General features: G+C 44.5%; 1 protein-coding gene across 1 annotated transcript in view; it reads left to right on the top strand.

Moving 5' to 3' along the window:
- The first annotated feature begins 2,249 nt into the window (after nt 1-2,249).
- map2 (microtubule-associated protein 2) overlaps nt 2,250-24,965 on the top strand; it is a 112,045-nt gene continuing 89,329 nt past the window's right edge. Inside the window, 1 exon segment of the mRNA XM_036540962.1 lies at nt 2,250-2,289. The gene's annotated coding sequence lies outside the window, so the exon portion shown is untranslated.

Here is a 24,965-nt window from a genome sequence, read left to right as displayed (position 1 = left end):
AAAGTGTCTGCCAAATGAATAAATATAAATGTACAATACAATATACCTGATGGAAGGACCTGTACTCTTCCACATACCCTTAAGTAGAACTTCCCCATATAATTGATAGGATTGGATAGTCATAATTAACAGTCACAATTTGGGACAATGATGTGACAGGGCCTCCTCCAGGTGCCTACCTCAATGGAGTCCTTAGACCATTGTAAGATCCCATTACATTTCGCAGAGCTTCTGATGAAAGGTGTTGTTCAATACTAGTCTAAAAGCACTTGACCACCTCTGCCTATGGATCTCACTTCCCATGACCACTACTGTAAAATGATGCTCATTAATAGTCTGATTGAGCTCACACAAGGAGGTGATTTCTGTGAATTGGGTGGCTGGAGGGTGAGAAGGCCCTAAGGGATGAGGTTGTTGAGGTGCAGGCGTATTGAAGGGGCCCTCTGCCCTCTGCCCTCTGGTGGGGGAGTGGGGGGGCATTAGACATGATGACAGCGCCTGACAGAAACCATGATGGATGTGCAGGCAGAAAATAGGCCTTACTTTTCATCAACAGACAATAGTTTTACTAAACTGGTGGATTTAGTAAAAATACACACATGTGATAATTGTGCTAGTTGAAGACTCTGGGAGGAAGCTAAATAGTTTTAAAGCGCTAAGGAACCACACATGATGAAAATACAATCACGGCTGCAGTATTCTGATCTGTTTGTAGTAAGGGGATCACAATACTCCAGTTAATTAATTGAGGACACGCATTTCTCCATCATGTTGATTAGGTAACACAAGATGTACTACTTAGGCTACTGTGCGCATGTGACACAAACAAGGTAGTTAGAGGATGTCGACATGTGTGGGCATCAAACTTGGCTTTGACAACATTACATTTACATTCACATCCTGACATTTAGAAGACATGATTCCCAAAGTGCTAGTACAAGCGCTGCAACAAAATAGCATGAATTGTTGTACAGACAAGGACATTGTAACATTACAATATTACATGGACAACCTTGCGAAATTTCTCTGTGCTACCAAGGTCTGGCTAAAAGCTCCAGAGTCAGGCCTGCCAAGTCATTGGGAAAAACAGGTAGTACTGCTCGCAAGAAGTCTGTGGATCTTTTAAATTGTTTGCTTGGCAACAATAGAAACTCCTGAAGAGAAGATTTAGCCACCAAGGTGAGGATGGTTGTGTTTAGAGAGGATCAACTAGATGAGACCCTAGGTAATGGGTGTGGCATGCAGCGGGATAACTGCCTATGGTAACAGATAATGCTGGCAAGAACCAATTCCCCAAACCCAGAAGAATGGGCTCTCACAAATTGTGTCCTAACTTTAAGGAACTTTAAATAAGTTTGGCAGGTTATAGACAAAACTGGTGATTATATGTTGTTGTGATTATTTGTAAACCCGTAAAATGAGATACGTATATACTGTATCTTGTAATCAGAGAATTGTGAAACATCCAATTAATAAATAAATTAATTATTTAAATTAATATAATTTATTAATAAATTAATAATTAACTTTCTGTGGGGCCCTACAAATATGTTATCTGTTTTTACTTGTAAAGGTTGTTAGCTCCTTTCATGTACACACAGGCACACACATATGCATATTGATGTATATAATAATAACAACAACAACAACAATAATAATAATAATAATAATAATAATAACTATTATTATTATTATTATTATTATTATTATTATTATTCATCGGACAAATTTCTCTCATTCACTGCATGACCCCACACATATAAAACGGTGACCAGGCCTAAATTATTGGATTTGTGCGTTTTAACGAAAACATGCAGCAGAGACGATGCCGTGTTGTATGATACTGGCGTCAACAAATACGCATTGGTACTTACTTACTTACACGTCGGTTTTTATACGCCTACGAAAAATTCACAAAAATTCTTTTTGCATACTCAAGAATACTGAAAGCACATTGAATCGAAAGAACGTTCTTACATTTCAGGGTAATGGTTATAGGTTATGTAGTTCCTTTTCAGTAGCGTTGTTTTGTTTCTACAAAATACTCTTGTGAACACCGTCATATTTTTCCACGACAGATGGCTTTATTTGTTCTTCTGATATATTTTGTACTCTATATTCTCTCTAAGTTATTCTTCGTACATTTGGTGAATTTTAAGGTGTTGCGCGTCCACTAACGTATTTACGGTATATAGATGTTGATGGGAGGGGTTAAGAAAGCTCAATATTCTTTAGCTTGTCATTGAGCCCTGAGTGGTAGTTTTGCAGCGAACCGGTTGCGTCGAACAGGTAGGTTAAAGTGACATTTTTATTTTTAAAAATGCCATACAACAAGTGGATTATTTGCATTTCTTACTTTGTTTATTACGACCAATTTATTTGTTTTGAGTAAAGTTTTAATGGATGCATTGCTTAGCCTAGCCATCAGAAATAACTGAATAACTGAGGGTTACTAATCCTAGATATTGCGTCTTAGAGAAAGGACACTGTTTGCTGTCGGAACGTGGCGGAATAAGCATGATGTAGCAGCGTGTCAAACACGCTGATGTAATTGTTTTATCTCACCTGAACTGTAAAACAGAGTTTAGTATCGAATGCCATTAGATTACAGAGGAATATGCTTGAATATCATCCAATTGCACACCTTTCTGCATTTATACTTACCACACGCTGAACATGTTGTATCTTAAGCTTTGATTGGAAAAAAACACCACTGGTTTGTTTATCTAATTGTAATGCCATTTTGTGTTGTCCAGAACGCTTTGTTGGTGCCTATGTATGGAAAAGGTAGGGGAAATGCGCGAGGGACACAGTGCGCGCGGCACAGGGGCTGCGGTAAACGGGTGAAACTGATGCGCATTGTTCAGGTCCAACAGAAATGGTGCTGAAACGGTGTCTGGTGTGTTCGCTCGTTCCTCCCCTAATGAGGTTGCATAACAACGCGAAAACGTTCGAAAATGTGACTGCCGTGCGCTTCATGTGTTTAATGTAACACTGCGCAAGGATGTCGTTAGAGTTTCGTTCACGTTAACGAGGCTGATGTTTAACCCCATTGGAAACGGAACTGAACTAAATATACTCTTTGGTATAGTAAATCCTATTGCATTGGAAGGTCCCCCTATATCGCCTAAAGGAAAGGGAAGGGTTTTAGCATTAAACTCACATATTCAGTTCTCACTTTTTCTCACTTTTTTAAGTAGATGGAATATTCTAGAATGAGAATAATAAGAAATATAGCTGCAAGCAGCAATGAAGGGGCGAAGCACCACAGGGCCACCATGTAGATAATTAATCAGAACAACCCCTGAACAAGACACCAGTCCATCACAAGGTGAACAGACACATTGACACCCACTCTTGCACTCACACCTATTGGCAATACAGCATGTCCAATTGACATTACCTGAATGTGTTTGGACTATGGTAGAAAACCAGAATACCCAGAGGAAACCCACATGAACACAGGGACAAGATACAAACTGAACGCAGACGCCCCTGAACTTGAAACCTCCATATTGTTAGGCAGTACTGCTACCCATTTTCTCCACCGTACTGCCCCCCGCTACATATATGTGAAGCTTAAACATAGGTAGTGCCATAAAATACAGTGTGCCTTCTTGGGACATTGCAATAAGAAGTGCAAATGCTGTTGGAGGAGTGCAATTTTTGGGTATTTGAAAAAAATGGCAGAGAACATACCATATTAGCTGAATATAATAACATGTCCCAGATTAGAAAAGGACCCCCATTTTTCAACACCTGTTTTTGGGAACAGACGTTTTGAAGATCAAATCTTATTTTTTAAAGAAATAATTTCATTTGATATCAATTTAATAAAACACTGAATGAAACAAGGTATGGTGATATAATTTCTACATATTTTAGATGAAATTGCCACATTTAAATAAAAACAAAATATAATCACATTTTCTAATGAATAAGTTATTTAAATAAAAATAAACTAGTCTGCTGGGATTTCGAATACCGCTGAACAATCTCAGATAAATGCGCCATCTACTGTTGTTAATGTATAATGACATTTAAAAGTCCAGTCCTCCCATGTAAGACAACCCCACTTTTTAGATGTAATTTCTGAAGTAGAAAAAAAACCCCTGTTTTACATTCAGGCCAATATGGAAAGTCCAAGTGTTTCTTCAACACTATTTAGTGTATTAGTTGTGGCAGTAGGTCAAAAGGTGCAGGAGATGTGCCTATTTTAAGTGCTACAAACTGATTGTATCTTAGCAGCCATGCCATTTGGACATTGTGTTCATTTCCCAGTTAGAACCTGACATGTAATGATGTAATGACCTACAAAAATTTGGTCGCAATATCGGCTTTTCTTTGTGTGGTCGGTGCCTTGTGATGTCCATTGGAACAAAATGTCATTAAAATGTAAGTACATGCACACATGGGTGTTTAAACCTGTTTTTCAGTATAGCACTCCAAAGTGGCCAAATTTCACTAAACTTGGTGTGTGCCACCACCTGGCCTCATGGTAAACATGTGTACTGAGTTTTATGCCAATGAACAAAAGCATTGCAGCAATATGGCCACTCTTCCTTTATGGTACCTTCACGGGGGAATTTGTGAATACACTGTGACCATATTGTTCAGCCTGACAACTATCCTTTAACAACTTTTAAAGACAATGGTCCAAAGAGGTAATACACAAAACCTCATTGTGCCATAACTCTAGGAGGAGATGGTTAAATGTGTTTCAAAAGATGGATGAAACACAAAATGGCTGATGCAGAGGTTTCATAAATTCCCAGTTAAGATCCTTAACTTGGATGAAGCACAAGAAATTTAGTTGAAACATCTGCTTTCGTGCCAGAGTAATGGGGATTTAAATGTTTTTTAATGGTATAGCACCCCAAGTGGCCAAATTTCATGAAACTTGGTGCATATCCAGTATTCCTACTACCAACAAAGTGTACCAAGTTTGGCATCACTCCAACAAAGCACTGCTGAGATATGACTCACTTCCTGTTTTGGCATCTTTTACCATCAAATTTCATTTGATGACTGTGGGTATATCAGTTGACCCATCACAATTCTTTTGACAACTCTTGGTTAGAACCCTCTTGTCAGGGCTCGGGCAAGGACTCAGTCGCAGACCGCCGTGTGTAGATGTCCGGGCAGAAGTAATCCTATGCGCAGATCGTAACAGTAAACAGGCAGGGTCGAAATCCAGAGAGGCAGTCCGTGGGAAAATCCAAGAAAGGGTAAATCGGAACAGGCAGGGTCGAACCACAGGTAGGCAGAGAGAAAGGGCGAACAGAACAGATCGGCAGGCAAAACTCAGGTCGCAAAACGGAATAAGGCAAACGAACAGGAAAAATTGCGGGAACGAAGACAGTTAGAAAGTGAACTGCTACGAACTAGCAACAGGGTCGGGAAAAGCAGGGCAGATATAGGGCAGGGCTGACGAGGGGATGGGAAGCAGGTGTGCAGGCAATAAGGCGGGCGGAGACCGGGTGGGGAGCGGGGCAGGACTAAAACACCAGGAAAACAAAAGCACATGGGTGGGGAAAAAAAAAAAAACAAAAACACAACGGCTAGGGGGCGGGAGTACTGACACCTCTCTTGATGATTCATGTTAAATTTGATGGTTATATGGTCAACGATCTAGGACTAGTTCGCAAAAGTAGGTTTTTGAAAAAATTCAAAACATTTTTTTTTCCAAATCCAATACAGTGGAGTCTGTTCAATTCAATGTGACCGAGGGATTCAGGAGAAATAAGGATCACAACTCTAGGATAAACGGTTCAAAAGTTATTAGCCAAAATGTACTCTGAAGTTTGGCCTGTTGGTGGCTCGACAGGGAATGATGGATTGACCCCAAATTTGGTGCCTGGATACCTTGGACTGTGCTCTATGACGGTGCCAGATTCCACCAAAATCCACCTGGGGCCTCTATGTCCTGCCATAGAAAACCATTGAACAAATGATAATACCAAGATGGCCAAAAAACAAGATGGCCGAAACACAGGGTTCATAATTTCTCAGCTAGGGTCCTTTACTGTGATGATGTACAAGAAATTTGGTTGAAACATCTGCTGTGGTTCCAAAGGGATAGGCATTTGAATTTTTTTCTCTGTTTTTCTGGTATAGTGCCCCAATGTGGCCAAATTTCATGAAATTTGTTGGGTACCCAATATTCCCCCTGGCAATAAAGTATACCAAGTTTGGCGTGATTCCAGCAAGCATTGCTGACATATGGCTCACTTCCTGTTTTGGTGTCTTCACCATGGAATTTCATTGGATGACAGCAGCCATATTGTTTGCCCTAGCAAAATTCTTTGAATAACGTTTGGTCAGAACCCTCTGTATATGATACATACCAAATTTGGTGGTGATAAGATCAATCTAGGACTAGTTCGTAATAGTAGGTTTTTCGAAAAATTCAGAATGACAGAAAATCCAATATGGCAGCCTTTAACAGCAATGGATGCATTTGAATCGAGATGACCCAACACATGAGGATTCAGGGGAAAAAAGATCACAACCCCAGGACAAACGGGTCAAAAGTTATAAGCAAAAATGTACCCTGAAATTTGGCCTGTTGGTGGCACTACAGAGATGGATGGATTGACCCCAAATTTGATGCCTGAATACTTTGGACTGTCCTCTATCAATGTGCCAAATTTCATCAAAATCCACCAAGGGGTTCTATGGGCTTCGGTGTAAATCTTCTGTGCTTGGCCCCTAATAACTGAAACATGATTTGACTCCAGACCACCACCAAAGCCAGGTTTCTTTCTTCCTTTCCCTGTACAAACTCTAGACTGAATTTACTGACAGGTTCATTGATATTACATTATGCATTACTAAACAAAAGATACCAGTGAAAGTGTGCAGTCGTATCCTAGAGGTTCTTTATGAAGTCGCTGACAAACGCCGGTCACGAGAAATGTCTGCATATTATTTTTTTTTCATGGAGAGACGCACGGTTGTGATTGGAATCCTTCCCATCAGCAGTGGGAAAAGCTGCTCGACTTAAGCAAAAGAAAGTTCAGTCTTTAATTTTAATGCTGACATGCATGTTCTTTTTAGGCTTGTGCACACACAGCACAATTGCGTGTGCACAGCAGCCCAGAATCCGCGTTGTCGGTGAGTGACACCTGCAAGGAAATATTTGTTGATGTGTCATGTTTTCTGCGAAAACGTAACAGTGGAAGACGCATTGGTATTTCATTTTATGTAGTAGGCATACTGTTATGTGTAACATGTTCCGGTTCAAATCAAGTGTCCCTAACTGCCTATTCTGTCTCCCTATTATTACAGGATTGTTCTCTGTAAATTCGCGCGAATAAATTCATTTGAATTATGCTGCTACAGTATGACTCATCCAGAGAGCACTTAAGCGCAGAAAAGGCTCTTAGGTTTAAAGGTCTATAAGGGATATTAATATTAGTTTTTACCACTGGACATTCCAGTACTTTGTGTGGACATGTATTTGAAATTTGCCAATTTTATGTCTGGTCTACAGTCACAAGCAGCAACAATACAATAGGACTAACCCATTTGACACTGTAGGCTAAGATGTGTCCTGCCAGCACCACTTTAAATAGGGACCATTGCATTAAGGTCTTTCTCCTGCAGAGCCTCGCCCAGTATCAACATTTGTTCACTTAGACATGGTCAAGGGATCTCCTCGGCTTTAAAACGTGTAAGCCAGGCTTAATTCAGTTGACACATACTCAGCGATATTTATGCACGTGTAGAGTGCTGTATGTCATGGACAGAAAAGACATGTGGTAGGTTTAAACTGTGAAAGCTGTTGGATTGCTAGCATCTTCCTAGCACTTGTACAGTATACTCACAACTTCTCCTAGAGGACCTGGTGATAAGAATTTTATCAAATTGCCAAATGAGTTTTGACATTCATTGGGAGGATCAAGAAAGTCCACATGCAGTTCCCCCTGCCTCTTGAGAGACACGATTACATCAGCGTCTATTGAGGTTACCGTAGTCACATGGGCCGTAATTGGAGTGGCCTTAATCACAACAGAGAAGGCAACGCTTGGAGGTCGACCGTTGTGCATGTTCTAAGTCGATGAAACCGTATCCCTCCGAAACTTTACGGTGGAATGTTCAGAATGTTAAGCGTATTCCTGATCTCACAGTTCCTTTGGGCCGCTGTCAAAATGCTCAGACAGCAAAACTGTTAACTGTGCTTGAAATTACAACATGGGAAAATCAGCCGGAGATGTCTGGCCTTTTTAATGGTATTTTAAAGGGGAGGAGATGTGACTGGGTTTGATGGTAAAGCAGAGAAGTGACAGAATTTTATGAAAGCAATTTATTTTCAATTTAAATGCTCATCTTTTCTTTTTGCATGATGACTAAAATGGTTGTGAACATTCAGAATGCAGCATCCATGAGCTTGCAGCACTGTGTGTGTGTCTGCGTGTCCGTGTCTGTCTGTGAACTTTTGGAGAGCCCAAGGCTCTGACTGAGAGACTGCAGGACTCAGATTGGAGGGGGATGGGGGCAGGATTGCAGACCCAACACAATGACCTCACTGTTTGCTGCCAGTGAATGGTAGGCCCTCCACTTCCTGTCCAATAAACAGCCAGGACATAACTTGGGGAGGTGTGTGTGTGAGTGTGTGTGTGTATGTGGTGGTGGGTGGGGGGGGGGGGGGGGGGGGGTGGGGTGCAGGTGGCAGTGATTATCACTGCTAGGGGGAATGGGAACAGTGTTCTTGTGTGGTGTGTGTGTGTGTGTGTCTGTGTTTGTCTGTTTTCTCCATAGGCTTGTTGCTCTTAATGTGACGTGGCGCTGCTTAGATGTGCGATTATTCAGTCCAGGAAGGTAATCAATATCATACACACCACAGTAGGACCAACATGTCAGCTGGGCCATTGCCCCCTCGCTAAAACCATCACTTATTACCCAGAGTTAACATACCCAGCACTAGAGCGCCATTGGGTAAATATGGAGACTATAGAGCCTGTAGGCTCACAGTAGGACTGAACAGACATTGCAAGTTGCACACAGTCAATGAAACTTCTGCAGCTACCATAGAAACACAGAGACAAGCACGCAGCCTGCAGCAGCCTAAAGGTATCCTGTGATAGGAGTGACCTCTACCTGTAGTAGCTGAGAAGAACTGAGAATCATGTTGTTATCTGTACTTGTCTGTGTGTGTAGGGGTGTCTTTTCACATTTGTGTGTCTGTGTGTGTTAGACAGATAGGGCCCTCTCACAGTCTTTAGGCCCTGAGCATACTGGCTGTGAGAATGCAAATCTAGAATGGAGAGGTCTGCATACCCCAGAAGTCTGTACAGTTATGCAAATTACAAGGGCATGGCACGCAGGTAAGTGAGTGTGTGTGTGTCTGTGTGTGTAGGGGGTAGGGGGTTGGGGTGGTGTCAGAACCACCCTGAGCTGCAGAAGTGAGAAGTACAATATTTGATTTGGCTCAGAAATTAGGTGTACGTGTTGGTCCAGTTGCCCATCACAGCAAAGAATATTTGTCATACTTCCATTTGAAGGTAAGTGTCAGTTAAATATTTTTTGTTAAAGGCTTTCTCTTGTCATTTAATGATTATAATATATTTTGAAAGGTTGTGACCACATTTTGATACATAATAAACCCAGAATGGGGTTGTGAGATGTCAGTCAGTGCGGTTGTGATAGGATGATGCTGCATTATGCATGAATATGCCCAGCCGTCTAAAAATCCCCAGCAGGAGAAGTGACTATGCATTATTGATGGACTGATGGAGTTAACACGACACATTGACTACTTCTTGTGAATCACCTCCAGAAATGAGCTCTTAATTGAGTGTTATCCAGGGAGGTGCTCAGTGTGATGGCTTCAGAAGGAACATGACGGGAATTTAACGGGAAGTATCTAGTGTCAGATTCCGGTCTTTCATTTTTTTTTCTTAGTTCCAGAAAACTTTCTTTTCTTCTTAGTTCCAAAAAACCTATGTTTTAAAAGTGGTGTTCTACCCTGTTAGAATGTCTTTATTCACAGTATATGCATTAGCTAAGATACATGACACAAAGAATACATTTTGCGTGGATGATGGATATGTATTAAGATGACATGTAATGGAAAGCTTCTTCCCTCAGGCACTGACTCTTGATCAGCTTGTATTTTTCCTCATAATGGCTGGAGGTACTGTTAGGTCTGGATGAAGGTATTTCTGGAACAGCTGTTTGAGCCAGAGACAGTCCAGGTGAAAATATTTGCCGTGGTGCACAGTATTGATAGGCTCCTCAAAATGTAGAAAAGAGTGGAGCTGTCATGCTCATTGAAGGACTCACCGATGTGAACCATTTGTACTGTTGTGTCGTAGAGAGCAAAAGTAATCAGATTTGCTTCATACTGAATGACAGTGCCTGGTTAGCTCAGTGCTTCTCAGGCTGATGAGGTCTCTATGAGTGAGTGCTTCTATGCTGCCTCTATGAGTGGGTCTCATTGCATCTTTGTGGTGTTCCGGTGTCTTTGCTCAAGGTCACCATGTCACCCTCTCGCCCGCTAACTGCATGTCCCTGACTGCTAGCTGTCCACCCTCTCCGGGCAGTCCAAATCATGAGAGTGACACTGACATTACAGCTTCCTGGTATTTCTCAAGCAGTAGACAGTGGCTGCAGGCCAAGCTCAGAGGCAAGCTGCTTGAAGAAAGATCTACCCTGACCATGCCCGTGCATGTAGCTGCCACATTTTTTAAAAAAAAAATTCTGTCATCGTGTTAAATGAAACAATACGTCTGATTCAGAGTTGAGCCAGGGTGCTGAGTCAGTGAAAAGGTCACTAGATGAGCTAGCACCCCTTGAGTGTGTGTGGGAGACTTTGATGGCAGGGATTTTTGGTACGGGGCATGTAAGGCTGGAAGGTCGCGAGTGCGTGTCACTGCACCAGAGCTCACAGCCTGCTCTTGGTTTTTGCCTTTTGCAGGGGGGGGCATGGTTGGGGGGTTTGTTGGCTGTCCCCATGGTGGCAGTCACTTGGGGAAAATATTGAGTCATTGGAACCCCACCCCTGTGCTGTGACTGCCAGGCAGATGAAAGCATATCACAGTGATATCACTGTTTCTGTGCAATATCTGTCCTCTGTTCTGAATAGGGGTTTTGCTGGCTTTCAGAAGTTAGCATTGCCATACCTTGCATGACACACATACCTCATCATGCTATATGTTCCTTTAGGATAACAAAGTTAATATCCTATATGTATGAATGAGTTAATGTTCCTTGCTGTATTTACAAGTGACTCTTAACCAAGTGTGTTTTGTGGTTAGTACCAAGCTCTGTGGATGTTTTCTAACACGTGTAAACTGTCAGGGATTGGGGTTGTCTGTCACATTGACATCTGATTATAAATCAGTGGTGGCATTTGAGACCTCTGGTGCCTTCGGTCAGCTCCAGCTGACAGAGGTCGAGGGAGAGAGACTGATGGCATCAACAGCCCGTGGAGATGATGCAGCGCACTCTGTACAGATGGGCAGTGGTGTGTGATGTCTTAGGTAACGGCAGAATCATCGCAGTACCACAGGTTTATATAACCTGTCAGGGTGACGTCCTTAATCCAGAACCCCTTGCACCCTCCTCCTTCATGTATCCTAGCACCCTCTCTGCCCTCTGCCCCTACCACAACAGAAACATGATGCAGTGCGTGTTTGAGAGGGGTATGGGTTTTTTTTTTACTGGGACGTGCTTACAGACCCAGCCTGACAGGCCTGCCACACCCGTGCCCCCTCCCTCCTGGCCACTACCCACTGAAAAGGCGCGGTGCCACAACAGTAGACGCAAGGAATGTAACATTTAACGAGGTCGGGCTGCTCACTTCTCTCCCTGAATAAAAGAAGCAGGCTTTATGACTTCCTGCCAAGCTCGTGGGGCGTGGCCTTGTGTGTGGGGACACACCCTGGGCCTGTTGTGTTTGGTTGTCAGGCCGACCCTGGCCTGCAGCAATGAAAAAGACCACTAAGGAGGCCCCTCCGCCCAAGTCCCCAGGCCCTGTGGCAGCAGATGGCATCCTCTGTCCTGGGTACCGCACAGCATTTCATCTGCAAGAGTGGGACGTGTCGGCAGCTTCCAGACACGGATGCGGAGCGGTGCAGAATGTTTCCTCTCTTGCTCTGTACAAACAGCTGATATGCGTGGAAGTGCTCCCTGCTTTCAGGAGGGCTGATAAGGTGCTCAGCCATAAGCCTGAGAGAATGCTGTCCTTTTTCCTTGGGGCTTTGCAGAATGCATAAAGATGAAGTTGAGCTGCCCATCCTCACTTCCCTGGCCAGTCACGTCCTCTTTCCCTCCTGGCTCTGGCCTTTATCGGTCCCCATTTAAAGAGAGATTCAATGTTGATCCATTGTTGGAAAAAAAGAACAGTGGGTTATTGCGCCAGCCAGCATTGGACCCCGTTGTCAAAAATGTAATCAAATCCCCACCTCTCCCACCAAGGAAAGTAAACAGGCAGAAGTGTGCAGGGTGAACAGCGTGTGGGGTTCTCACAGGAAGTGCTGCTTGGCTCACACAGATACTCTTGTTCAGAATATTGCCAACAGGGTTTGTGCTCACACTGGAAGGGTCCCAGCTGATTACAAAGCAATAAAAATGCACCCGGGGGACTGGCAGTCCAGGCCCCTGAATGCAACACTCACAGTCCATCACCATTTAAAGTTAACATTTGTGTCTAACTAATGTAAATTCACTCTTGGTTGTGATCAGTAGGTAATTCCCTAGTTGTGCCTTACCCTCTGGATTGCTTTTTCTCCTGCCTTGAGGGTATGAGAGGAAAGCTGGGAGCAATGCACAGCTTGCAACTGATGAAGAGAAGACAGCACTCACTGGCTGTGAAGGGAAGGCATTAAATCCAGACTCAACAAAGACCACACGTGCGTCGTAGACATCAGGGTGTTGGGGAACGGGATCAATATTTAGCCAATCAGTTGCTACGGTTCGCCTGTGCCGAAAAGCACCCTGGCTTTACCCTGCTCTGTGTTGTTTGCAGACCTTGGCACCCCTCTCTTCTGGCACGGGCCTCCATGGGCGTGCTGTTTTTACAACGCCTCTGTCTCTGGTCTCAAAGACAAATAATTTATTTAGGGTTTAGAAGTGGAGTTTTACATGCTTTCTCTGCCCTTTAATAGTTCTCTTTGCGAGCGCGGTTTCACATGTGCTCTCCAGTCGCACCCTGTGCGAGTGGGTGTTGAAAGAGAGGTTACATTTGCTAAGGCAACAAGCGACAGGCTAGCATGACTGACTCCCTGGGGAAAGGAGGGGGGCACAGAGAGGTGGACCCCCCTGTGCACAGGTCGTGCCATAGAAACCGTAGCTCCCTAAAGGTGCGTTGTGAATTTTTACTGCACAGATTTCTGGGGGGGGGGCTTAATCTGACAGAGGTCCAGGCAGTCCTTCCTATTAAATTTGACATGCAGATGGCATCACGCCGACACCGGGCTGCAGTAGTGACGGAGGGGCAGTGCCGTGGCAACACGAGCCTTCTGTCAATGTGGGCCATTACTGGTGTAATGGAGAGATTAATGGTGTAATGGAGAGCCTGGCTCCTCAATTCCCTTCTGGCTTCACGTGGTCCTACAGCATTTTGTCCTGTACGAGCAGGAGGCCACTGGTTACAGCGCCACGGCCTGGGTATCGGCATAGGCTCCTTAAGTGGAGGTCTGGGCAAATCCCCTCCCCTGGCACACCTAAACACAGGCCCTCTTCACCAAGGCCTGTGGAAATGGGCCCAGCAAAGCCCTGTCTGCCTTGCTGATCTCTGGGAGTTAATGAAGCCTACACAGTGCACAAAAGGGGCTCTGCCCGAATGGAATGAGGCGTGAGGGGTGTGTCAGGGAAGTGGGGGGATGTGGTGTTTCCACCCCAGTGACCACTGTGGTCCTTCCTCTTCATCCTAACATCCTGGGGCTGCCCTTGTGGAGGGCTAACCTTTAGGGATCCAGGATTTTTCCACGTGCCCAAGGAAAGGGGGTGAAGGTTGGCGGGCGAAAGTGCGCAGGTAAAACAAGCCATTCACATTTGGCACTGGGCAGAGCAAGTGGGGGCAAGAGGGGAAAGAGGGCAATATGAACCTGCCCCAGGACCTCAGACCTCCTCAAATGGTGTCTGTCCCAGTCCCAGGGACAGGCTAAATGATGGCCAAGTGTTGTCTCTGAACAGGGACACGACCCCCCCTCTCCACAGTTTGTGCCAAAAATAAAAACAGACGGCGACAGGAGCACTTGATTGGACTTATAAAAACCCATGATTTGAGCCAGTGCAGGACATTTCCTGGAGACCTCTACAGCACATCGGCCCTGATCAGCCTGTGAGGAGCAAGCGGGCGGGCTGTGCTTTCCCAACCCACTCTTAATACAGCCTTCAACAGTAGTTTTCCCAAACCACTTCTGTGGAGCTGACAACAGTCTCCAGTCATCCCTCATTTACTGGAAGAGCAAAGGAGCGGTCACTGGCCTGGGGAGGCGAAGTCGAAAAATGTGAGGAAGAGTGTCCTCATGGGTTCTGATTCAACCCAACTGCCAGACTCTCGGGCCATAGCTTTGATGGGTGATTTCAAGTAAGTGTTTTGATTCTTTAAATTCTTACACATTTTTTGGAGACCTCAGACTTTGTGGCAATATGTAAGTATAGACAGAAAAAATACTTAATTTGTTTAGTTTCTTAGTGTGGCACCCATTCTTAATGCCGTTTCCTTGCCTCTTTGGAGTTTCATCTCAACTTCACCATTATGAGAAATAAGGTCTTTTCTGCCTACTTTCAGAAGCAGCTATCAAATATCAAAACAAAAATTAGGCCTCATGCAGCAACATTCTCTTAAATTTCAAGTCAACTCCAGAAGCACCAAACATTCTTAACCATCCAAATTTGCTCTTACCCAGGCGTGCTGAATGATGAATCCCACTTGATCATAAATTGGAGGCGTGTGGCTGATTGTTTGTTATTAGCATGGGTAACGCCTCCGAAACACTATATAAGGGCAGGTGTTGTGCTGTGTGCAAATACTCTGGCACATGCCCAAGAATTGGAGAGATGCCACCAAAAAAAGGCTGTAAGAAGAAGAAAAACTTCAGCAGTAGTGAAATCGATGTGCTGTTAAGTAAACTTAAACAAACTGAACATGTGATTTTCCAGAGCGTCAGTACTGGCGTTATAGGAAAATCAAAAACCCAGCAATGGCAAAACATTTGTGATGCTGTAAATGCCGTGTCAGCAGAGCGATGCACAGTAACTGAAATTAAAAGAAAATGGTTTGACATGAAAATGGAAGCAAAAAAATGCATTGCCCAAGCCATTCAGAAGCTGAACGCATGCAATATCATCCAAGGGTTTTTATTGGTCTTAATTGGGATCAATGAACCAATAGTGGTCCCCCTTATCCAAATATTAAATGAATAATTCCAGAAATGAACAATTCATAAGTTATAAATTGCGCGCTGTTCTGAGTGGCGTGATGAAATCTCACGTCCCACCCGGGACGTGAATCATCCCTTTGTCCAGCGTATCTACGCTGTATACACTACGTGCCCATTAGTCACTTAGTAGTAACATAGTATATATAGGGTTCGGTACTTTCTGCGGTTTCAGCTGTCTGCTGGGGGGTCTTCGAACATATCCCCCGCGGATAAGGGGGGACGACTTAGCCCACAAATTTAATAATCCAATCATTATAATTACTCTAAAACATATAATAATCTTTCATTATATGATATTCATGTGTTTTTTTATGTTCCTCAAATTTAAAACTTATGTTTACTTGTGTTGGACAAACAATTTGTGGACTGTGAAAACAGTAAGAGTGCTCTCGACCACTCGTAAAATTTCTTCTTACCTAAGAGAAGAGCAAAAATAAGAAAACATTGAGTCCTAGAAATCAATGGGTACTAACAAAATAAGAACAAATTGTGGATACCAACAAAAATAAGAGGAAATTTGTTTGTATATGGCTTTCTGCATGAGGCCCATTGTGTTGATTATATCTCTGCAGGAAAATGGGAGAGACACCCAGGGGACTGTCTGAATTTTATTGGGTCATGTGGTCACCCTAAACATTCGCATCGCATTTTGAATCTGGGCCATTGTTCTGCATGCACTTTGGTAATGAACACACGGGCGGTAATCTTGTTTTTGTTTTTGACCTGTAATGACAGCACCCTAATTCACTGATCGATACATGCTAAGTCATTCTCAGAACGTCAATAGACGTCATTATGAGAGATTCCAAAATGTCCGTGCAGTAGCATTCTGCTGCGTTTGATGATTTACTGTGATTGAAAACTGAGCGAGGCCGTCTGTTTAAATCTGTGCTATTACACCACAAGCACATTTATCCCACAGTCACTGCCGTTTGTGCAGGCAGTTGAGTTTATACATTAGGTGTGACCTCATTTGAAAGATCGCCTGGGGGCTGTTTTCATTTGCAACATATCTGTGGGCAATTGTGAATAACATAGTGTAAGTATATATGAATTATACTGTTGTTGTACAAACCATGTAATTAACTCAGCCACCCCGCAGTTCAGATTTAGGATGGGAGTACAGGGACATGCAGGTCAGGTACTGTGCTGGAAGTGCAATGGAGCAGGAGCGTGGGTTAGCTGAGGGATCTGGGGAGGTGTGATGGCATGGTTCTGGGGGGAATATAGTGACTCACTCACTTTTGATATTCAGGAGTCAGTGGCAGCCCCTCCCCAGTTCAGGAAAAGAGGACAGTGTATTCTTTCATCCAGCTGACTTTGGGGACAACAGGCAGGCAAGGGAGAGAGGAGGTGGCTCTGGGTTTGGGGGGTGGAGGGGGAGGCACAGCGTTTCCACATAGGGACTGTGTAGGCAGCCCTGTCTCTCTGAGAAGATATAATTAAAGACCCACCAGGGTGCGGAGATTGTGGTCTGCCTTCCAGTGGGGGTGGTATCGCACACACAACCCACAGGGGAGGACTGCAGAGCTGAGAGATGGCCGTCAATAATATGCGGCTGTGGGTTACCCCAGGAAACAGGCTGTGTCTGACTGTGAGGATGTACGTATTCTCTCCAGTCCCCACATGAACACATCCGCACCGGTTAAAATCGCAATTACTTTAAATTTACATGCTGAGCAGAGGGAATCTATTAGAGCATTGTTTTATCATAGCTGCAGAGATTTCAGTGTCTTGCCTCATCCACAGATGTGAGAGAGAGGCGGCTTTCCAGCTCCTGTCATCTTCCAGTCTGCGTCCACCCTTGGAATGAAGGCCAGGCACACGCACAGGAGCTGGGGGTGGGGTCAGAATGGTTTTAATCAGAACGGGAGAGCCTTCTTCATTCCTGCACTCTCCTCGCTGGTGAATGCTGCATTTTTGTCACTGAAAGGGAGGCTGGGACAGGGAGGACTGGCATGTGGTGCCTGGGCAGCTGTGTGAGTCACCATGGCCTCTGGTTAATGAGTAAGAGGTGGAGATTACAGCTGAATAAGCTCAATGCAGGGATGTCCTGTGTGCATTTTTAAAGCATTGGATAACCATAATTATGGTCAGCATAAGGGCGAGGGACTGTTTGTGATGAAACAATACAAGAAAAGTGAAAATGAGGAGGAAGTAAAAACGAACATGCCAGCTGACAGGGCTGGTGTTTTGTTCAAACACCCAAGCTCAAGATTACTATAGCCATGTATTCAACACCACCAGTCTGTGATTAACTGAAACTGTTCATTTGATGTCATTATGTTTCAGAAAAAAGTACTGGCTGTAGAAACAAATGAGAGGTGCTGGTAGGGTTGCCAACCATCCCATAAAATACGGAATCGTCCCATAAAAGACGTGTTCCGTATTTTTGGGAATGAATTCAGTGCAAGTATACGGGAGCGAAATATTACAGGTTAGACTATTGAGACAGGGAGATTTGTATGAGATAGAAGGAAACCCTGCTGCTCTCCCTCAGCCTGTCTGTCATGTTATGTTCCACTACCCAAACAGAGAATGCGCTTTTCATTGGTCGTGAGTCATGACCAATCGGAAGCGCTGTCAGCGTTGCTATGAAGCATTGCTGCGCAAGATTGTGTGTGATTCTTCCATGGTTCAGTGTTTGTGAAACACATGCATTTCAATAATTAATTGTTCTTTTGTTTTGAAGATTTCATCTGAAATCTAAAATGTTTTTTGCACTAATGATTGAAATTCTTTCATAATACAAGGTCTGTTTTATTCAAAAGAATAATATGTAATGATATGTAATATGCATTGTTAAAAGAAAATTCTTGAATGAGTACATGCCAATGTTAAGATGAATTATATCAAAAATGTTGTTTGCACTACTGAAAAAAATGTTACATGATGTACATGATTGTTACCCCCCAACCCCCCCCCCCCCCCCCCCCCATTCCTTATTTCCATTTTAGGTAGATGGCAACCCCAGGTGCTGGTGGGCCTAGTGACAGTGTCATAGAACAATATAGTTATAGAATACCTGGAGCCAATAGGATTAGTTTTAGCCTGATGATTGACCTAATCACATAATCACATTTAGACACAGAACACACAGCGTTTTTGAACTTCCAGTGCCAGGTTGGCTGACTGTCTGTCCTAGGCTGAATAGATTTGCTTAATCTTGCCATCGGAATGGAATCACTATTGTCTCAGTTAAGTCAATTTATTCACTCTCCCCAGTTCAATTTTTGCTGCTCATTTATGGAGAGAAGTCTGTATGTAACCTCTCTAAGATACGATCCTGGATCAGTTCATTATTTTCTTTAAACAAAATGGAGGGAGTCAGAGTTAGGGTTGGGTAACTGAGGCTTTCTGCAGATATATAATGTCTCTAAGTGCTGATCCTGGATCAGTGTAATGGAGGCTTTACAGGAAGGCTTGCTGACCCTATCTGCCCCACTCTGTTTGTTTACATGCGCTCGCACTGTTTGTTGTGTTTCATAAGCGAGGCACGTCTTTCTTTTGTTCGCATTAACATAATTCAGCTGTAATTGGCTTGTGATTAGGCACTGGGGGACCAGTAGTGGCTCTGAGAGTGGTGCTCATTGCTGCAGGGCCTTAATTGTCTCGGCTGCCCCCCTGACTGTGCCTGCAATATGGCTGCAGAGGACCAGGGCACCATGCCTTTCCAGTGATGGGGAGTGTGGCTGAAGGTCTGTCATCTGGTTCCCAGAGGGGATTGATCGCACATCTCCTCCTGTCACCTCTCTGCCACCACAGCACTAAAGAATCTCAGGAGTGACCAGTGGGGTCATTCAGTGTAAATGGTGTTTTCTCAATTTCATAACTCTGAAAAATTAATATAGACAAATGTTTTTTTATTTAACAAATTATCACAATTTATAAAACAGATTGTCACAATTTATGTAACTTAAATGGCAACATAAGTTACTCTGGATAGGAATGCCTGCTAAGCAACTGTAATGTGTAATATAGCTTGCAGGTCATCCCGTTTATCAGGTAGTTGTCCCTACAGCTTACCGGCAATATGTGCTGAGTTTAGCCCCTTGGTCTGCTCATTTGGGTGTAACTAAGACCAATTATCGTGTCCTCAAATACTTTGTCTGGCCTAGACTAAAATCAAATGTTTTGCCCCGGATATGATGGCAAAAAATGTCACACTGAAAATGCGTTACTCTAAATAAAGAACAAAGTGATAGTGTTTAGGCTGAATAGAGGCCTGAATCCATCTAAAACATCTTTGATGTCTTAGGCTTTTTCCTCTGTTTTCCTCCACACTACATGTCATTTGACAGGCAGATTTTAACTCAAACATTTACAAGTTAGATGCGGGGTGTGATTTACAGAGAGAAGCTACAGTCCTGTTTGTTTGCTTGTCAGAAACCGGTTTAAAAATGACCCTTGGTGTTAAACGATGCTGGGGTATTCAGCCTTTCAGAGCACCCACGTGAGCTCCGCCCCCCATTAAACTTGAAATAGTTTGTTTCTCTCCAGTCAGTAGGACCTGGTGAGAGTAGCTCACTCTGTCTTCTTTTAAGCTCTGTCTTGTATTGAGGAGTTTTTGAGGAGCATCTCTTGATTGCCCTGAGGGGGGAAGGGGGGGTCTTTCAGTCGAAGAGGGGTGACCCTCACTGTTCATTTAAATGCTAATCCCAGGCCATCTGCTCCCAAAAGCCCAGGATGTTATAGCCCCCTTCCCAGCATCAGTCTCCTAGCAGTACCCCAGTCTGACCCTCTATTCCTCTCTATATTGGAAGGCCTCCTAGGGGGGAGGTGAAGTCTGCCACAGTGGAGCCTCGTTTAGGGCGACCTTACACTTTCCCAGATCCGGCCCCCGTATTGCAACAGCACACAGCAGTCATTGCAAGGCCCCCCAGTTCCTTTTCATGTAGTTTGCTCCATCAGCAAAGATGCCGGCAGGGTATACATCAGTTTTATTGCTCATACCTATTAATGGCACATCCAGTTTGATCTTGCTGAGATGATCAAAGCGGTCATGTTTGTGTCTTTGTGTTGTTGGCAGCTGTGTCGGGGGAAGAGAATCCTTGAGAAAGATGTCTGTTTATGCTGCTGACGATGTGTGCTTGGGATGGCCTTGCACATGTAACTCTACTGCAAGGCTATAAGGCAGGATCAAAAGGATTTTACTGCTGAGAGCAAGGTTTTGTGTGGGTGTGTGTGCATGTGTGTGAGAGAGTGTCTCTTTGGTGTGTGTGTGTATGTGTGTGTGTCCCTTTTCTGTGTGTGTATGAGACAGACAAACCGAAAGAGAGAACCTTTTTGAACTCCTTCACTGCCCCCTCGCTCCCTGCCATTGACCAATCACAGCTGTGATTATATTGATCACCATTGGGCAGCCTCTCTAAAGTCATGGAAGTTCATCTATCTCCAAAAGAAGAGAGTGAACACTGATCAGGGAATATCTCCCCCCTCTGTCCTGGCTAGCAAGTCGTCTGCCTGCTGGTTTTCAGTCCAGTGAACACATCATTGCAAGCCAGGAAAAGATCCTGAAGGGAGAGAAAAAAACGAAAATGGATAGAGGTTTACTATAACTTTATCTGCATTCCTATCTGAGCTATGAATACACAGCTCCAGTCTGGAAAGTACCCTCCTCCACATCTTTTTTAAAGTTTGAGGAACTGGACAAACATCACTTAAGATGTGAGATTGCGATCCCATGTTCAACATCCTGCTCCACTTCTTGCTCCACTGTCTCTCTCACTGCACCATGCTGGAGTGCCAACTCCAGTCTGTAGTCCATCTCCAGTCTGGCTGGAGCTAATGACACTCTAAAGAGGAAAGATACTATTTCTGGATCAGCTTTGGAGTGTCAAATAAAAAAAAACTCCTCATGGACACTCAGCCACTAGGAAAACAAGGGTCTTGCTTTCATCTTCTGTCGAACAAGCAAACTTTTCCCTCCTCTCGTTTTTACTCAGTTTTACTCTCTGACCTCCTGTGAAAAAACTTAAAAAACGCACTTTAACAAGGAAGCCGTTTTTCTTTTCAAAACCTAGTAAAGAGGTTTTCACACTCTTACAGCAGACAGGCCCCCCCAGTGTTGTCGTGGCGCTAAGCGCTTCATTTGCGGGGGTTATGGATGTGCACAGAGGCTGGAGGACTGCAGTGCACCCTGTTGGAGTCATAGAGCAGCTGGGAGCCTCTTGCTGAAGTGGAGAGCGCCTCTGTTAATAGTATTTCGGATAGACTAACTGCCTGTCACCTGCTGAACCCCCATGCACTATTCCTCTAGAAAAGGGGAGGGGGGCAATCCCACAGACTCTGCACTGTGATGAGGTTTCCTGGGATGGGGAGGGACATCTTTGCTCCCAGCCGCCATTGAGTGGGGAGGTACTGTCACTGTCCCTCTGTCCAGCTCCCCCCCCCCTCACCCATATACCTACCCAACAGGCCTGTGTATGGATGTGTCTCTTCCAGTTACTCTTGCCGTTGGCGGACTTTCCCTGCCTTTGTGTTTCCACACAGCTTGTTGGCCCCAGCTGCTGAGCAAACTGACATTTCGGTGATGTCTCCTAGCACCCTCTGCCACGCGTCACCGGGTATGGGGGCAACTCTGCCTCCAGACTCATCTGGGCCTCTCTACTAGTGGGAGCAGAAAGCTCCTCTGAGGCCATCTTGAAGAAGAGTGTGTAAACGAGAAGGGTCTGGCCACAGGTGAGCGGATGTGTCCAAAAAAGGCAGCCGTGTCCAAAGACATCTTGTCCAAAGACACCACATTTGTAAGTTAAAATGGTAAGCCAAGCACTAACCCTAGCCCTAATCGCAACCCTTAGTGAATGTGTAGAGACCAACTACAAGGTTTCTCTGTCAAGGACAAGATTGCATGGATGAGGTTGCCATTCTGAACAGGTCTGCCTCTGTGCTGCCAGCACTTATGGTATCAGAGTAATCTGCAGCTCTCCAGTGAACCTGGTGCTCACCTCAGCAACAGTTTAAAGCTTTTTCCTCTCTGCTGACAGCTGCTCTGAGATAGCTTCAGTTATTCACACAGACTGAGAGCAAAGCCACTGCCTCATGCAAAATAAATGCAAATAGTCCACAACAGTCCACAGCTGTGTGTTTGGACATAGAGTACTGGTCAGTTTTGAAGGACATGTTGAAGTTGTTGAAGGACACGTTGAGTTTCCAAGGAGTATCTGAGAGACAACAAGGTGATAGGTTGTAATTTGGAACAACAGGGACAGCAGGTCTGATTGGGGGACCAGCCTGCCTTTAACATTGCATGCTCCCATCTTTTGAGTAAAAGGAAGCCATCCGTCCCTTGCTGTGACATCAGTTCAGTGGCAAATTGAATTCAGACCGCCAACGCAGCTCTTGGAGGATGTGAACAGGGGGATCTGGGCTACTACGTGTGTACCCCAACCTCTCGTTCAAGGTTCTGCTTGTGGGCCCGCACTGCAGTGTTCAGAGAGGACTGCTGTTGGTAACCATGGAGACTGACTCCACTTAGTGTGGCCATGGAAACAGTCTCCGCAGGCTCCCAATTCACCACCCACAGCACTCCATGGCTACTGGTTTGTGCAAACATGCACACGCACACATGCATACATACATGAATGCACAGACAAAACACACACTGGCATAGGTCTGAACCATCACTGGTGTAAATTAGTGCGTCAATGCCAGGCAACTTTGCAAATTGGTGGTGAATCTATGTTTGCTGGGGATAATAGGGAGCAAGAAGGGGGGTTTCTGAAACATTGCAGAATAACATTTTTACAATCTGAGATTTTTTTCCTCTTCCCCTCCCTTTTCCACATTTTTCTTTTCCTTTTATTTCTTTTTTCAACTTTAATGAACAGCTCTGTGTGCTTTTCTATATGTGACTTGTATATAACGACTTCCGAGAGGCCCTTTGTGCGCTCCGCACACGCGCACAAACACACTCACATACACTCTCTCACTCATACAGACACAGTCAATATTCATTAGTGAGATGGTCTCCCTCTTGATTAGCTTGATGAAGTTTTATGGTTATTATAACAGCTGTAATACTCTGTAGTATTCTGACTGCCACAGTTATTAAAATTGGGCCCTGCTTCCAACCTAGGGTTTGAAGGCCCACAGGCAGGGCTGGGTGCTTTCAGATGGACTTGAGCATTATTAAATGAATCTATCAGATGTTATAAGCCTTCCACTTGGTGACTGTTTGACCGGTGGCGGTTTTAAATGTTTTGTGCTGTGGTGTGCCGTGTCCTCAGTCCTGGCGTTTTGGGGGTGGGGGTGGGGTAGGGGGTGTCAGTAGCTATCCCCACATGACCCCTGTCTCTGTGTAATGGATGGCCCTTGCCGTGCTCCGCCTGTGTGGAAAAAGCCGTTTGTAACACGCCTTGTTGCATACACATCTCGTACTGAGCGTGGGCAGCGGGGAATTCGGCTGCCAGAACGGCCTCTCAGATGCACTGTGGAAATATTACCACAATGTACTCACCGCCAGAGAAACCGAAGAGCCGGACGTTGCATCATGGACCCACATCTCACTTTTGGGGTGGGGGAAACAGAGGTCAATAAATCCCGCCTGTTCATGGCCAGGCAGTGGCTCTGGAGCTGGGTCTGCATTGCGCGTTGGTTTTTCAAACGGTGCATGTTGTTTGAGATCAGACGTGCAGGTCTTGAAGCAATTATTTCCTAACGCGCCATGCGGAGGGGGCAGCGGTGAGATATTAGCTAGGCAGGGTGTAATTTCACAGTGCTGTTTATTCTCTCTGCCCACACATATTTGTTTAAAAAAGCTTCCTGCTTGGTCATGAAACACCTGGGACAATCCTTTTGTTCCCCTGCAGTTCAGGTTTGCTTGCTGTTCATTGAGCTAGAAGACTGGGGACAAAACCACTGAGAAATGGTCAAATTGATTATTTCATGGACATGTCCAAGTGTTTCCTGAGCAGCACAGTAACCTTGCTAGAACCTCCTGCCAATGTTGCAAGATGGTCTCTTGCCATGTTGTAGATGGCTCGTCACTGAGCTGGTGTGCTGTCCTTTCACAATGCCGGGGAGGGAAAATGTGATGATCTCTGTGCAAACCCGAGTGGTCAACACAGGAGAGCGTAGGGGAAAATGAGGAAGACAGGATTTCTGCGTTGATCTTGAGATAGAGCAGACATGCTCTACCATGTGCGGTGGCTGTCCGGATCGTTTAAAACCGAGGTAGTCAGGCCGCCTGCACGCAAGAGCTGTTTTGGGCTACAGAAGTTTCGTGAACATTGTTTTTATTGTCCCTTCTCCCGGACCTGGATTTAGTGGGCGCACAAGGAACTGATGACTCAGCTGCTACAGCGTAGTCTGCCAAATAAAGACCCATTCCCACGATTCCATTAAAAATCAGTGCAGATCGTGGGCTGCCTGATCCTGACTCACTTTGGTGTGCGATCAATGTCTTGTCGTTCTGCTGTGTGTTATTTTATTCATTGTTTTTGGACTAAAGGCTACGCTTTGAACAACTCTGACTTCCAGACTTAAGTCTCTGCAATTATTCTAATTAATTAGTTCAATCAACAGCTGACAGTACATGTTCTGAGACTCAATGCCATTTATCAGCAGTCC

Source organism: Megalops cyprinoides, chromosome 11 (assembly GCF_013368585.1).
Source record: "Megalops cyprinoides isolate fMegCyp1 chromosome 11, fMegCyp1.pri, whole genome shotgun sequence".
Classification (NCBI taxonomy): domain Eukaryota; kingdom Metazoa; phylum Chordata; class Actinopteri; order Elopiformes; family Megalopidae; genus Megalops; species Megalops cyprinoides.
Note: the sequence above shows the minus strand (reverse complement) of the source record. Positions and strands in the feature narration are given on the sequence as shown.